At 41.1% G+C, this 14,052-nt stretch overlaps 1 protein-coding gene and 1 long non-coding RNA gene across 4 annotated transcripts in view; both read right to left on the bottom strand.

The window, feature by feature from the left end:
- Positions 1 to 14,052, bottom strand: part of FBXL7 (F-box and leucine rich repeat protein 7) — a 372,640-nt gene that overhangs the window by 128,062 nt on the left and 230,526 nt on the right. The window lies entirely within an intron of this gene.
- On the bottom strand, positions 796 to 4,761 carry LOC118524597 (uncharacterized). The gene is made up of 2 exons (XR_004911741.2): positions 4,513 to 4,761; positions 796 to 950 (listed from the first exon to the last, which is right to left on the bottom strand). It is a non-coding gene; the product is annotated as an uncharacterized LOC118524597 (long non-coding RNA).

Raw genomic sequence — 14,052 nt, 5'->3', positions numbered from 1 at the left:
AAAGGAGAACCAGAGTCCAACTACAAACATTCAGAACTGTGTTCCTCCAAGGCTTTGAGGCATTTCATTTCCATTTCAGAGAGAGTCTATATTTATCAGAGCAGTGAAAAGTAAAAATGCAAATAGGATGTACTGTTTAGGGAAAAGCTCCCAATGATTAAAATGTGGAAGCAAATGTCACACAATAGAGCAGACGAGCACGGTGCCAGGAAGCTGATGGCCACTGATGACCAACTACATGACCTTGGGCTGGTCACTGAGCTTTTGTTGCAGAGAAGGCTTAACTATAAATTACAGGGAAGAAAGCTAGCTCTGACCATTCCACAGGGGTGGGGGGTTGATAAAACTGTATCAGAGATGTAGACATTTCTTTGTATGCCTTACTTGCTGAGCCATACAGAAATAAGAAAGCCAAGCTTTGAGGAAATCCGCAATCTTGTCTTGGTACAACCACCCCAACTTGGGTACCTCTGGGCAAGTTTCCTAATCTAGCATTTTCACTGCCCTGTGGTGTATACAAATCACCACATAGAGGCAGTGTGGTGTGATGGAAAAAGGAGGAAGCTTAGAGCCAGGCACGTTTAGACTCCAATCACAGATCCATTCACATTTGTAGGACTTGTGGGGAAGTCAGTTAATCTCCATAAGCCTCAGTTTCCCAATCTGTATAATGGGTAGGATGAGAATAACACCTATATCAAAGGGATGGTTGTGAAGGTGAAATGAAATATTTCATGTAAATTGGATAAATCACAAGTGTTTTCAGCTTCAAGTAACAAAAAACACAACACTGGCTTAAACTAGTAAAGAGTTTATTTTCCTCCCATATCAAAAACTCTGGAGGCAGGTAGCTGCTGGTTGGTTTATCACCTTGGTGCTGGCATCTCTGTAGTTTTCTTGGACTCTGCCTCGTGGTCACAAGTTGGCTGCCAGAATTCGATACATCATAGCTGTATTCAAGGTAGGTAAAATGGGGGAGAAGGGAGGAATCAGATGTTTGTTCCTTTTATCAGGAAAGCAAAGTTTTCCTAGAAGTATTTCCTGCATCCTTTCATCTTATCTTATTGGCCAGAACTGGCTCCTGTGGGCCACCCCAGCTGCGAGGGAGATTGGGAAGTCAGGGACCATGATGAATTATCACCCAGACTAGGCACATGTGTCCCTGCACAAAATCAGGGTTCAAGTGGTGAGAAAGAACAGGCCAACAGATACTGGGAAACAGCTAACAAGAGTTGGCAACAACATGGCACCTAGAAATTAATCATTAAATATTACTTTTTCATCCCCTCTGCACCAAAAAACTGCATCAATCCATCCAGGTCTGGTAGTCTGTAATTTCCATATGGATTGTTAAATTATAATCAGAAATCAATTCTATAGTAAAAATTCCCTAAACTGGCCTATTTGAAGATAAATATGACAGTGAAAAATCTCATTCATGGAATATTTTTAACTCTTTTGAGATTAATTCAGATTTATAAAAGAAGTTGCAAAATCAGCACAGTGGTGTTTCAGACACCCTTCACTCCGCTTCCCCAAATCTTAACATGTTATATGACCTTAGTGGGATGATCCAAACCAGGAAAATAACACGGATACAATGTTACTAACCATGTCTCCTTAGCCTCCTCCAACCTGGTATGAAGTATTTTTTTTTTTTTTAAGATTTTTATTTATTTATTTGACAGAGAGAGACATAGAGAGAGAGGGAACACAAGCAGGGGGAGTAGGAGAGGGAGAAGCAGGCTTCCCCGCGGAGCAGGGAGCCCGATGTGGGGCTCGATCCCAGGGTCCGGGGATCACGACCTGAGCCGAAGGCAGACGCTTAACGACTGAGTCACCCGGGCGCCCCGGTTTGAAGTATTTTTAAAGCTAGAAATTTTTACTCTTTTGATGAAGTGACAACAGAGCCATTTGTTTTCAAGGCTTTCAAATGTGCCATAACAAATTTTAAAATTACATTGCTAGGTGCACCTGGAGGCTTAAATGGCTGATTTGCTATTGTTAATTTGCTTAATATTCCTTTACATCAACAATAAGCATACATTTCAGAATAAAAAGCATTGATGAGCAAGCTACAGATGCATACAGCCGGGATTAATGAGGGATTTCTGCACCTTGCTTTGGAGAATGCTAAATTTCTCCTTTGGAGCATTTTCCTGCCCGTGACATGTATATTCATCATACCATAGTGGGTCGATTTTGAAGGTTCCAAATGGATGCATTCAAGATATATGCTCAAATAGTGATAATTAGCTAAGCAGATACAGCACCATTTATTGCAGAATTCCAATACAGAGTGCTCGGTGGTCCCTGGAATGGCAGGCACAGCACATTCCCCTGTGAGGTGGCAGCTGGCTGCAGAGCGAGTTGCGTGCCAGGGGCCATGTGGCAAGGCAGCAGAAAATGCAGCCCGGGCTCCCCATGCAGCCTCCTTGCCTCTATGCCCCGCTGCCTGCCTGCTCCTGGAAGGAGAATGATTTATGACCTTGGCAAACAGATTTAAATATTACGCCAATATTTTGGATCAATACCTGGGTGCATTTCCCTAAACGATGCATCCTATTGACTCTTCCACTGTTCGCTGTTTTGATAAATTGAGGCTTGCCTGCCCTGAAATAACAGTCAAATGAATCAAACTGCCCACATTTCTGGGCTTTGATGAATATTTACATCTCTGTGTTCAGTCCACACCAACATCCTCCAGTTGATGTTCTGGGCACCACTGTAGCCACGTGCACAGGGGGGTGGGGAGGGGGGGAGGGCTGAAGGGAGTCTCCTGGCTCAGAGCTAGCCAAGAAACGCCCCAAGCTGTGACTTCACCCTGATACCCGCACGGTCAAAATTGACCACACAAGCTCAGAAGAGGACAGATTACCATCATTCAAAATTCTATTTTCTTTTTTAAAAGATTTTTATTTATTTATCAGAGGAAGAGAGACAGAGAGCACACAAGCAGGGGAAGCGGTGGGCAGAGGGAGAAGCAGTTTCCCTGCTAAGCAAGGAGCCTGATGCGGGACTCGATCCCAGGACCCTGGGATCATGACCTGAGCTGGAGGCAGACGCTTAACCGACTGGGCCACCCAGGTGTCCCACCATCATCCAACTGTAGGTGGCCTTCTCTGCTTTCCATGCGTGTTTTACACTATATTTCTGTTCCGAGGGTTAAGAATTAGCACATGTGTGACAATTTACTCTTTAAGCAAATGATAGATAGGTACTTGCTTTTAGAGTTCCCACTATCCTTAGAATAGAAGGTGTCAAAACACTTGAGAAAAGGACAACATAGCTTCGAGGGACTCATTCCCCCCCCCCCACACCCCAATCAGTGGAAAAACGAAACAACAAATTTCTGACTCTGACACTGGGTACACTGTGACTTCTTAACCAAAGCGATGGGACGTTCTGAATCTTTTGAATGAAATTATTAGGAAATTGAAGAGGTGGGAAGGGGACAATTGTTCTCAAGGTAAACATGACAGAAAGTAGAAAAGCATACAAATGTGCCAGCATTTCTTGCCATGTGTATGTGTATTATTCCTTTTGTCAATTAAAAACAGTCATATTATGAGCACTCATACGGTTTATTTAAATATGATCTGTGTATGCTTTTCTTCGTGGCACCTACTTTTGTCATGAAATATTTATCTTTGTGCCGCATAATATTGGAGCCTGATCATTACATATAACCAGTGGAGTAATGTTGAAAATAATAGTTGAAATTAACAGTAAACTAATTGGCAAAGGCAAGCAGGAAGGAATGCGAATACAAATTCTCTAGGAAATTAAATATATAATTTCTCTATTTAATCAATACATATTCATATATGATGTATTTATATTTCACACTTTTTACTGTGTGAACCTTCTCCAAATTTTTCACCTGGTCTTGATATATGTGCTTCCTGGTTTTATAGTCTCTATGTTTCCTTATCCCGAGAGTGTCCCTATGCTTTCAGAACCAAGTTACAGGGAAATGTATGCTAAGCATCCATTGTGGTTCTAGGGTTAAGGGAAGAGTTCTGTAGAGCTGTATCTTTCCACACGCTGGAAGGGCTGTGCTTTCTGGATGCAGAGACCAATCCCAAATGTGCAAATCTGTGTCCAATCTTAGTTTGGGTCCTGTGGTGCGCTACGGATTTTATCCTTTGAGCAAAACAGCATTAAAATGCTCATTGTATAAGACACTCTTTTAAAGGAAAATTACAGATTTTCAAAACAGAGCTGGGATGCCTGGGTGGCTTGCCAGTGAAGCATCTGCCTTTGGCTCAGGTCATGATCTCTGGGTCCTGGGATCGAGTCCTGCATCGTGCTCCCTGATCAGTAGGGAGTCTGCTTCTCCCTCTCTCTCTCTCCCTTTGCCCCTCCCCCACTGCTTGTTTTCGCTCTCGCTCTCTGATAAATAAATAAATAAATAAATAAATAAATAAAATCTTTATTAAAAAAATAAAAACAAAGTTGTTTACCATTGGTGTGAGAGGGAGAAACAAGGCTGTTCAGGGGAAAACTGACCTCTTACTGATTGTCCTCTGCCACGGCAGAAGGTGGTAGGGGCTCTCGGTGTATCGAGTTTATTAGTATCTAACACTTCAATTCTCTTCCCTTCCACCTCTTGCATTTGATGAAGGTAGAGAAAAATTAAAAAATCAAATACGAGACAAAATAACTTGATAGGAAAGTCATTAATCTCTCTTTCTATTTGGGGAGAGCAAATACATTCTAAGGAAGGCTCCATCAGAGATACTGAGAGTCAAGTTTAAAATGGGAACAATTAAAAAAATAATAAATAAAACAGGAACAATTCTATTTCAAAATGATCACATGTACATGATAATGAAAGTGGAAACTCAAAAGGAGCCTTTTAGATACTCGGTTGCCGGCCCCTCCTTGATGTCTGCGCCTCCGTCCTGTGGCCACGAGGTCATCATAAAGGCAGTGGCCGCAAGCCGGTTCCGGGGGGCCAGTTAAACTGGTAAACATTTACTGAGTGCCTACTTGTAATACGACTCTGGTTCAAGGATACAAAAATGCAGACACAGTCCTAGTTCTCAAGGGTCTCAGTGAACAGTGAGGGAGGCAGACATATCAAAAGACTATTATAATTCAATGTAGCAGGTGTATATGTACCTAAGCCACTTTTGGGAACATAGGGCAGTGGGCCAAACTCTGCCTCAGAGATGGGGGGAGGTGGGAAGAAGATGGAAGGCCCTCCAGGCCTGGGGGCTGGGAGGACTCACTTCGAAGGGGACAGCAGGAGCAAGAAAGGAGGTGAGAAACGATAAGGCCCTTCAGAGAATAGCTGGCAATGTGATGACGCTGGAACACGTTTATACATAAAACGGGAGAGGTAGGTTCTGGTCCCAATATGTGAGCCCTGAAGACCAATGTTAAGGAACGTGGACTTCTTCCTAACCAGGAGGTAAGGCACTGCATGTTTTAGACGTGGTCACGTGAGAGCACCTGGACCAGGAAGATGCCCGTAGGCACGGAGTGCAAGGGATAGATTTAAAAAGTAATAGGTCGGAGGCTTGAAAATGAGTCGGTATTATGGGATTAGTTTGAGATTCCTGCAGGTGATCCAGGCAGAGGTGCCCAGCGGGCAGGCGGATTTATAGGTATAAGATTCAGGGAAGAGTCTGCAATGGGCACAGAATTGGGGCCCCTGTGGGTAAGAGGAGGTACAGTACTCCTGGTCCCAGAGCTCGGATCTCCGTTTCCTCATCTCCCACCCACCAAGGCAGAAAAAACAATCCTCCTTAGCCTACATTACAATTTCCTTTTTAAAAAAGAGGATCTGGTGTCACAACACAATGCTTAGGCATGATCAGTTATTATACGTGTCTGGGTCATTTGTTACTACATTCCTTATAATGCAGAAGTGTCTGATGCAGATTATTTCTTTCGTGTGTCAGACAGAAGGGTGGGGTTACAGCTAGGGTACTGGGAAGTGAGTAACTTGTGGTGCTCGCCATGGGCGTGTGTCCCATCGGTGACCATCCTCCACGATGCACGTCTCCACGGCAAGATCATAAAAGTTGGGAACCACTGTTCCGGTTGGCGCTCTTAGGCCGTATTTGGCCCCCCGACCTGTTCCTGCACAGCCCTCCTCTGTGCTCAGAATGCCTTTTACAGGTGAACATTTGCACACAAATTTGGTGACAGGGAACTATTATCTTCCTGCGGAAAGAATTTCATTCTTCTCCTTAGTACATACATCTGTATGATAAAACACTGTGCTCCATTACATTGTTATGAGATTGAATTTTATCATTAAAACTTCTGTAGAAATTTGTCTTTTGTTATGGAAGTACCTACATAATATTCTCAATTTGTCCCTTGGCCTCCAAAGCTTAAAATATTTACTCCGGCCCCTTAGAGAAAGTTTGCCAGGGACTATGATAGATTACAGTGACGCAGCCACGGACAGCCTACTCACGTCGTGCCCAGCACACTGCTAGGAGTGATGTTCTCCGACTCTCACTCAAAGCTCACAAACACTGTGGGGTAGATGCTATAGTTAGTGCGTCCTCACAGACGGGGACACTGAAGCTGCCCAAGCCCACACATTAGGATAGGACAAGGCTGGGACTTGAAACCGGTTGGCCTCTTTTGAGTCCAGACACATATTCCTAATTCTGTCCTCTGTGAGCCTGAGGCACCTGCTTCCATCCCTCCTCCCCACAGGCACGTCCTCTGACCTTATGCCCCTGCTAGCTTCTGTCCTTCTCCTTCCATACTTATGCACGTTCCCTGTGCTTTTAATACTCACTTGTAACGTGCTTATCTCTTGGCCAAAAGGGGCCACTCGATCTCAGGGATGAGAAAACAAGGAGAGAACATATCTTTCTATACTTAGTCCCAACTACTCTAGTTGATATGCCTAAGAATAATGATAGTATCTTGTGGTCAAAATGAAAGAATATTCCCAGTCCAGGTCTTATCTTCACGCTTCTGATGTGCAGAATGTGAAATATGGTGTCACTTCCTCTATCTATTAAGCACTTTCCAACAATATACTGATGCTCAGTCTTTGGTTTAAAATTGTTATTAATGAGAATGAAACCAAACACTATGTGTTTTATTTTCAAAGTGACTTCAAATACCTTTCTTAGATAGAAACTTATGGAAGCCAAGATGCAATAATGCTAAAAAAAAAAAAGAAAACCATTCCGTATAACCTATGTGGTAACAGGACATGATTACCATGGTTTTCTTTTATCTTTTTTTAAAGATTTTATTGATTTATTTTAGACAGAGAGAGAGAGCACAGGTGCACACAATATTGATGCACATGGGGAGCATGGGGAGCAACAGAGGGGGAGGAAGAGGGACAAGAAAACTCGCAGGGCTCAATCTCATGACCCTGAGATCATGACCTGAGCTGAAGTCAAGAGTCAGATGCTCAACCAACTGAGCCACCCAGGAGCCCCACCATGGTTTTCTTTTTCCCAAAGGAATTCCTATGAGACTGAACACAAATGGCATTGGATCTAATCTCATAACAAAACTTCAGTGATCTAGAATGTACTGGAACATTGTAGATGCTAAAGGACTTTGATCCAAAAAAGAGATCCAAAATTACAGCCTGTTTGTTCTCATATTTCAGAAAATTCTGAGTTATTGATGTAAATTATTAAATAATTATAGCTAAATGTATCACATGTTTACCACATACTAACAACTGTATATTCATAATTAGGTTATTGTTAAGATAGTTGATAACATGTTTTAGAGGTAATATACACTGAGGCACAGGGAAACCAGGTACTTGCATTTAAGTACAATCTACCGATAGCAAGTACGAAGGCTGGGATTCACACCTAGGACTGTCTTAGCAGTACCTATTGCCTCCCCATTTTAAGTCCACAACAGATCAGAAGGAAGAAGGACTGCAGCATGCAGCACTGTGACAACAATGACATGTACTTGGTAGCAGAATTAGAGCAGACAGAAAAAAACAGATTAAAATCAAAAGTAAGCACTCAAACATTACAGCAGTTTGGGGCCATTTAAGGAGGCAAAAAGCTTCAAACATTTCATTTTTAAAAAAGATTTTATTTATTTATTTACTTGAGAGAGAGTGCGTGAGAGAGCACAAGCAGGGTGAGGGGCAGAGGGAGAAGCAGACTCCCTGCTGAGCAGGGAGCCCGATGCGGGGCTTGGTCCAGGGAGTCCAGGACCATGACCTGAGCCGAAGGCAGATGCTTAACCAACTGAGCCACCCAGGCGTCCCACTTCAAACATTGCAAAAACCACTCAGGACATCACTGTTTAGTAACACAAAGCAATAGTTAGATTTTACACTACAAATGATCATGTTTCAAAATTCTGTTGGGTATAAACTGTCTGCAAAGACACTACAAAATGCATTTCAGATATGTTTCAATTGAAATGTTACATTCAAAGGTGCCTTGGAGCACTCTGAAAAATTCAGACACCTACAATACTTCATTCTCTGAACAGTATGCTAGTTGTTTTACAAGAATTATTTCAATTAACCTGTAAAGCGACTTAAGGTGGGAAGTAGTCCTTCTATCTACATTTTACAGATGGACATTTACAGAGGAAGTGGGTAAGGCTTAGGAAGGTAAATAACTCACCGAGGTCCAAAGAGCTAGTCAGCAGCCCAGCTGCAATCTGAACCTGGAACCTCAAATCTACTCTCAGTAAATTAAACACATAGACTGCTCATTAAGAAAGTGACTGGGATATGCAGAATTATAGACGGATTTTAATGATCCCTATCTCCTGCTAGTCATGCCTCTGTGGATTCCCCTCACCTCCTCCCCAGGTGGGCTTCTAACCAATGGAATCTGGCAAAGGTGAAGTGATGTCACCCCCTGATTAGGTTATAAGACTGTGATTTCTTTTTTGCTAGCAGGCTTTCCCTCGTGCTGGCTTTGATGGAGCAAGCTGCCATGTTGGAGAGACCACCACGGCTAGGAACTGAAGGCAGTGTCTGGCCAGCAGGCAGCCAGGAACCGACACGCTCTGTCCAACAACCTGTGAGAAGCGTGAGTCCTGGAAGCAATGACATGAGTTCAGAAGCAGTTGCTTTCCCACTCAAGCCTTGAGATGACCACAGCCCAGGCTGACACCTCCAGACCCTGAGGCCAAAGACCCCACTACGCCGCACCTGGATTCCCGACCCATAGAAACTGTGAGATAAGAAACGTTTGTTTAAGCTGCTAAGCTGTTAATTTTGGGGTAATTTGTTATCCAGTGATTGACAACTTAATATGGGGATGTACTATTATTAAAGGCCCATGTTGGTCAAAGAAAGTTGGAGAACTTTTATTTTAAAAAGTGACTCAAACATCTTTTAAGATAATTTGCAACTAGGACTCACTTTTAAATTATTTCTGGGTCAAGCAGCAAATGAAAGTGTAGTTCCAGAAGTGAAGAGATGCAATAGACTGAAACTAAGAAATCTTTTTGTATCCAAGCTTCACCAAGCTCAAGCTATGAAGAACCAGGAAGCCCAGACACAGGGCTTGAGCCAATCTCCCTGCAGTCCCAGAGGAGCCAAGACAGATGAGGGGCCATGAAATCCTAAACCCTGTCTATGCACAGGAACATCTTAAGGAGTGTGGAATCTCTCTCTGTTCACAGCATTCTCCTTCCTGAAACCAGACTGTGATATTTTTGGCACCAAGACAGCCATAAACAATTATTTTTAAAGGGAGGGAAAAGGAAATTACCTACTCGAAAAATTAATGCTGTAGATTACTCAGAAAGCAACACTGAAGCACTAGACAGGAAATGGAAGGAACAGATTGTTTCCAATGTCAACATAATTGTACCTCTTCAACACTCCTTCTGCCCACATGCTCACACTTTGTATCTGACCAAGACAATGGACAAAGCAGCCAGGATAGGAAGGTGGTTGTCCAGAAGAAAATGAATGATTTTGATATTTCCTACCTTTCTCATTTTCCCATTCATGCAATATTCTTGTAACTGTCTAATACCTGGGGGTCACATTAAAACACGAATGACTGGTTATGCGCTCTGCTTCCTCCTTGAGCCATTTCTGGCCTATGTTGAGGTTGCTAAAAAAAAATCCTCGTTTGACATTTCGCTTATGTGAGAGTGAATTTTCTGTTCAATAAACTCATTGATCTCTACAAGCTATCACTTCACCAAAGTGAAGTTTGTCCCACTACTACCACTTATGCTATCCCATTCTCTCCACCATTTTATTCCAACAGAGATGTAATTCTCGGAGTGAACTTGTGGATCGTGCCTTGGCCTCTACCTTCTTGGCTCCATCCTGGCTATGTGGAGGACGTCTCTGCTCTGCAAAACAGTAAGTTCCAGGTCCACAGTGCCTTGCCCCTTAGTTTTCACACTTATCCTTTATCATTTGAAACCCAAACAAAAATCACAGAGTTTAGTTCCAACAAACACCAGTCTATTAGTGATGATGAGCCTGTGAAAAAAACCTCAACACCAATATAACTGGTGAATCCTGAATATTTTCATATTATAGTAAGTATGCATATATTATATATATATATATATTATAATATATATAGCATTTATTTAATACCCCATATAGGGGAATACCACAGTTAAGCCTTTTTCTATGATCTGAATAATCAGAGTCATTAGTGTGGTGCATGTGTGCCTTGTAAGTGTGTTTAATTTGGTGTAAAACTGTCCAGACAATTGAGGAGCTGACCCCTGCCCCTGCAGAAGGAGACTAGAGGGGTACCTCCTGGCCCTGTCTTCAATGTGCTTTGTGACTTTCCAGACCTTAATTTCTCCATCTTTAAAAAACAAAGAACGAAGGCACATAACCTCAAAGGTCTCCTATGGCTCTGCAATGATATAGATACAGGGTGGTCATTGGCTCATTTACTGACATCACTTAATCAAATGCTGAGTACCTTGTTGTACTCATTCCATTTTCCAACAGAAAGGCCAATTCTACCTTGGGCACAGCATGCCACTGTGGATACCAAGCTCTACTCTTGGCCCACTGCTCCTATAACATTCCTGGTGGGAAATGCTGACTTTTTACCCCGGTTTCATGTCTACCAGGCGGTCTTCACTTAGGTTGCTCGTCCTCGGTTAGGGTAGGTCTCTCATTGCTATGCTCGGTCCACACCCCGTGCAAAGCTCAGTTCTAGGAGTTACCCCATGGTTGCGAAGCAGTTTGTTTCCCATCGGCCTCCTCCCCAAGCTGGACATCGAATTCCTCATGACCAGACACCAGTCTTCCACAGAATTTAATCCCCCTGAGGTCAGGGATGTTGCCGGTTTTGTTCCCTGTCATTTTTCCAGGACCCTGGCATGTAATAGTGGCTAAGGAAATATTTTCTGAACAGAAAAATGAATAAATATATGAATTATTACCTACTGACGTTAGTCTCATCATTACCTCTCAGAGGACAGCATATTATAAAAATTAAACAAATGATTGGAAGTCACAACAAAGAATTTACACTTCCAGAACATGCTAGTGAGTCCAGGAGAAAAAATCTATTTTACAAAGTACAACGTCAAAGCGTAATTATTTTGTTAAAAAGTAAAAGTGAAAATATTTCTTTAAATTTAGAAGCTTGCTAACATCATGTACTAATAAGCTATTTCAAAGGTCAATGGAAGTCTGCAAAAGCTCACATCTAGGAAAGATGAAGAGTAATTTCACTATCAATGTCTCCTTTCAAGTTCATGGTTCAGTTTTAATAAAAAAAAGTCAGAGAAGTTACTATGAAATTATTTTATAGGACTGGATTACATTTTAATTGTGGATTCCACTCCCCTTGTACTTCACATTTTCATTTTTAACAGGCTTTAAAAATGTTGCCTGCCATTAATAGAATCATACTAACACAGTATCTTACTAATAGCTTCAGCATTCTTACATAACCTCATTTCAATTTCCTAAGTAGGAAAAGTCTAAGAAGGTACCTATTAGTATAAAAAATGTAGCTTCACTTTTGTAAACACCTTATGAGTTGATCAACAATTCACAATGTATTGTAACAAATCCAAGAAACAATAATCTGTTGGCAAACACATTATTAGCCTGTTTCAAATGTGTGTAGTGTCTATTCTGATGATGGCCATATATTTTAAATATTTAATAAAATTATAATAGCTATTCGTCATGTGTTTTCTCAATCAATTACAACTCATTGGTAAATCTGTCCTATGATTTTCTTTCAAAATTTATCTGAATTCCTTTTATTAATTTTCCTTAACATAAAAGCAATTCAAAATAATTAGGCTATAAAGATAAATAAAAAGAATACCTACAATCACACCCAATGACATAGAGACAATCCCTGTAAACACCTTGCGATGGGTGCATTTTACTAAGTCTAAGTTTTTAACCCAAAATGAGATCATGCTACCTTGTAACTGGCTTGTTAAAATGTACTATGTTGTGACAAGCTTTCTATATCATTAGATATATTTTGGTGACACTTTTCAATTTTTGCAAAATAGTTCATCATATAGAGGTACCGTATTTAGCGGCCTTTTGTTTGGGGATATTGAGCACTTTAGTAAACACTCACATATACCAGGCATCTTTAACTTCAATCCTATTACCACTTTGGGCTGGATGATTCTTAGTTTTGGGGGGTCTGTCCTGTGAATTGTAGGATGTTGGGTAGCATGGCTGGCCTCTCCCTACTGCATCCAGTAACACCCCTTACCTCAAGCTGTGGCAACCTGAAATTTCTCCAGACATTGCCAAATACTCCCTGAGGAATAAAATTGTCCTGAATTGGGAACAGCTCCCATGGACAAATAAGTGCATATACAATGGATTATTTCCACTGAGTATTTTCCCTGAAGTAGAACTGCTGAACCAAATGGCATGACTTGTAGAGGGTTTGATTGTGTGTGGCCAAATGGTTTCTCTTGAAGACAGATCATGTCAACTCCCCCAGCCAAGAGCACACAGCGAGATGTTCTGTTTCTCTTTCTCTCCAGCATTAAACTGTTTCCTTTTAAAAACATCTAAGCCAATTTGAGAGTATCTCATTGCTGTTTAAAATGTATGTTTTAAAACTCTTTGGATAATAAAACACTTTAAAGTATGTTTTTGCATCATTTGTATTTGCTTTTTGGTGAACAGTCTTTTTTTTTTTTTTTTGTCTTTTCCTGATAAAGGATTTTCTTTCTTTGGTTTTCTAAGAGTTCTTTATATATTAAGAAATTGCCACTGACTATCCTATGTTGCAAATACTTTCTTTCCCACCTTCTTATCTACCTTTATTTTCACTTATTTTTTTATGCAAAAGCTTCATAATATTATATCTCTCCACAGTTGCTTTTATAAATTCTGATCTTGGCATTATGTTAAAAAGTATTTTCCCACCTCAAAATTATATAAATATTAAACTATATTTCCTTACAGTACTTTTCTTCTTTTTTTCTTGATTTCTTATATTAAATATTTTAAGCATAGACTCTTTTTTGGGGAGTAAAGTGTGAGGTGATTTTCAAAATATTTTGACTTTAAGAGAGGGGGGCCCAGATATTTGGAGATGAATGGGACCCCCAGACCAGTTCATCACTATGTTTCACTCCGCTAGTTTCATTGCGGGATTCCCTCATTCTTCCTTGCTATTTCTCCCATCACGATCATGATTCGATCACGAAACAGGTGCCAACAGAATGAAACAGAATATAGATGGAGAAAAAAGGAAGAAACAGAAACTTAATTGTGAATGTGAAAACAGGCATCAACAATTTGTGGCTAGAAAACAAATATGTAATATAATGGTATGGACTGAGATTGCTTGCTGTTGGCTGAACGGAGTCTTATTCCCATTTAGCTCCATCCTTCAGCCCTTTGAGATTTGTGGAGTGCCTTAAGTACACAAAATGTTTCCACTTCCACAATCTCCTTACATCCTCAAAAGAATCCTACTGGAAATTTTAGTCATTCTCAGTTTACTAACGAGACAATGGGTCAGCGCCCCATAGCCATCTTATAGCTACTGGGTGACAAAACTGGGGTGCAGAGGAAATCCTTGATTCTTCGGTATATTACCACTATCTCCTGTTACAACAGCTCAAGACATCTGG

The sequence above is a fragment of the Halichoerus grypus genome, chromosome 2, assembly GCF_964656455.1.
Source record: "Halichoerus grypus chromosome 2, mHalGry1.hap1.1, whole genome shotgun sequence".
Lineage (NCBI taxonomy): Eukaryota > Metazoa > Chordata > Mammalia > Carnivora > Phocidae > Halichoerus > Halichoerus grypus.
Note: the sequence above shows the minus strand (reverse complement) of the source record. Positions and strands in the feature narration are given on the sequence as shown.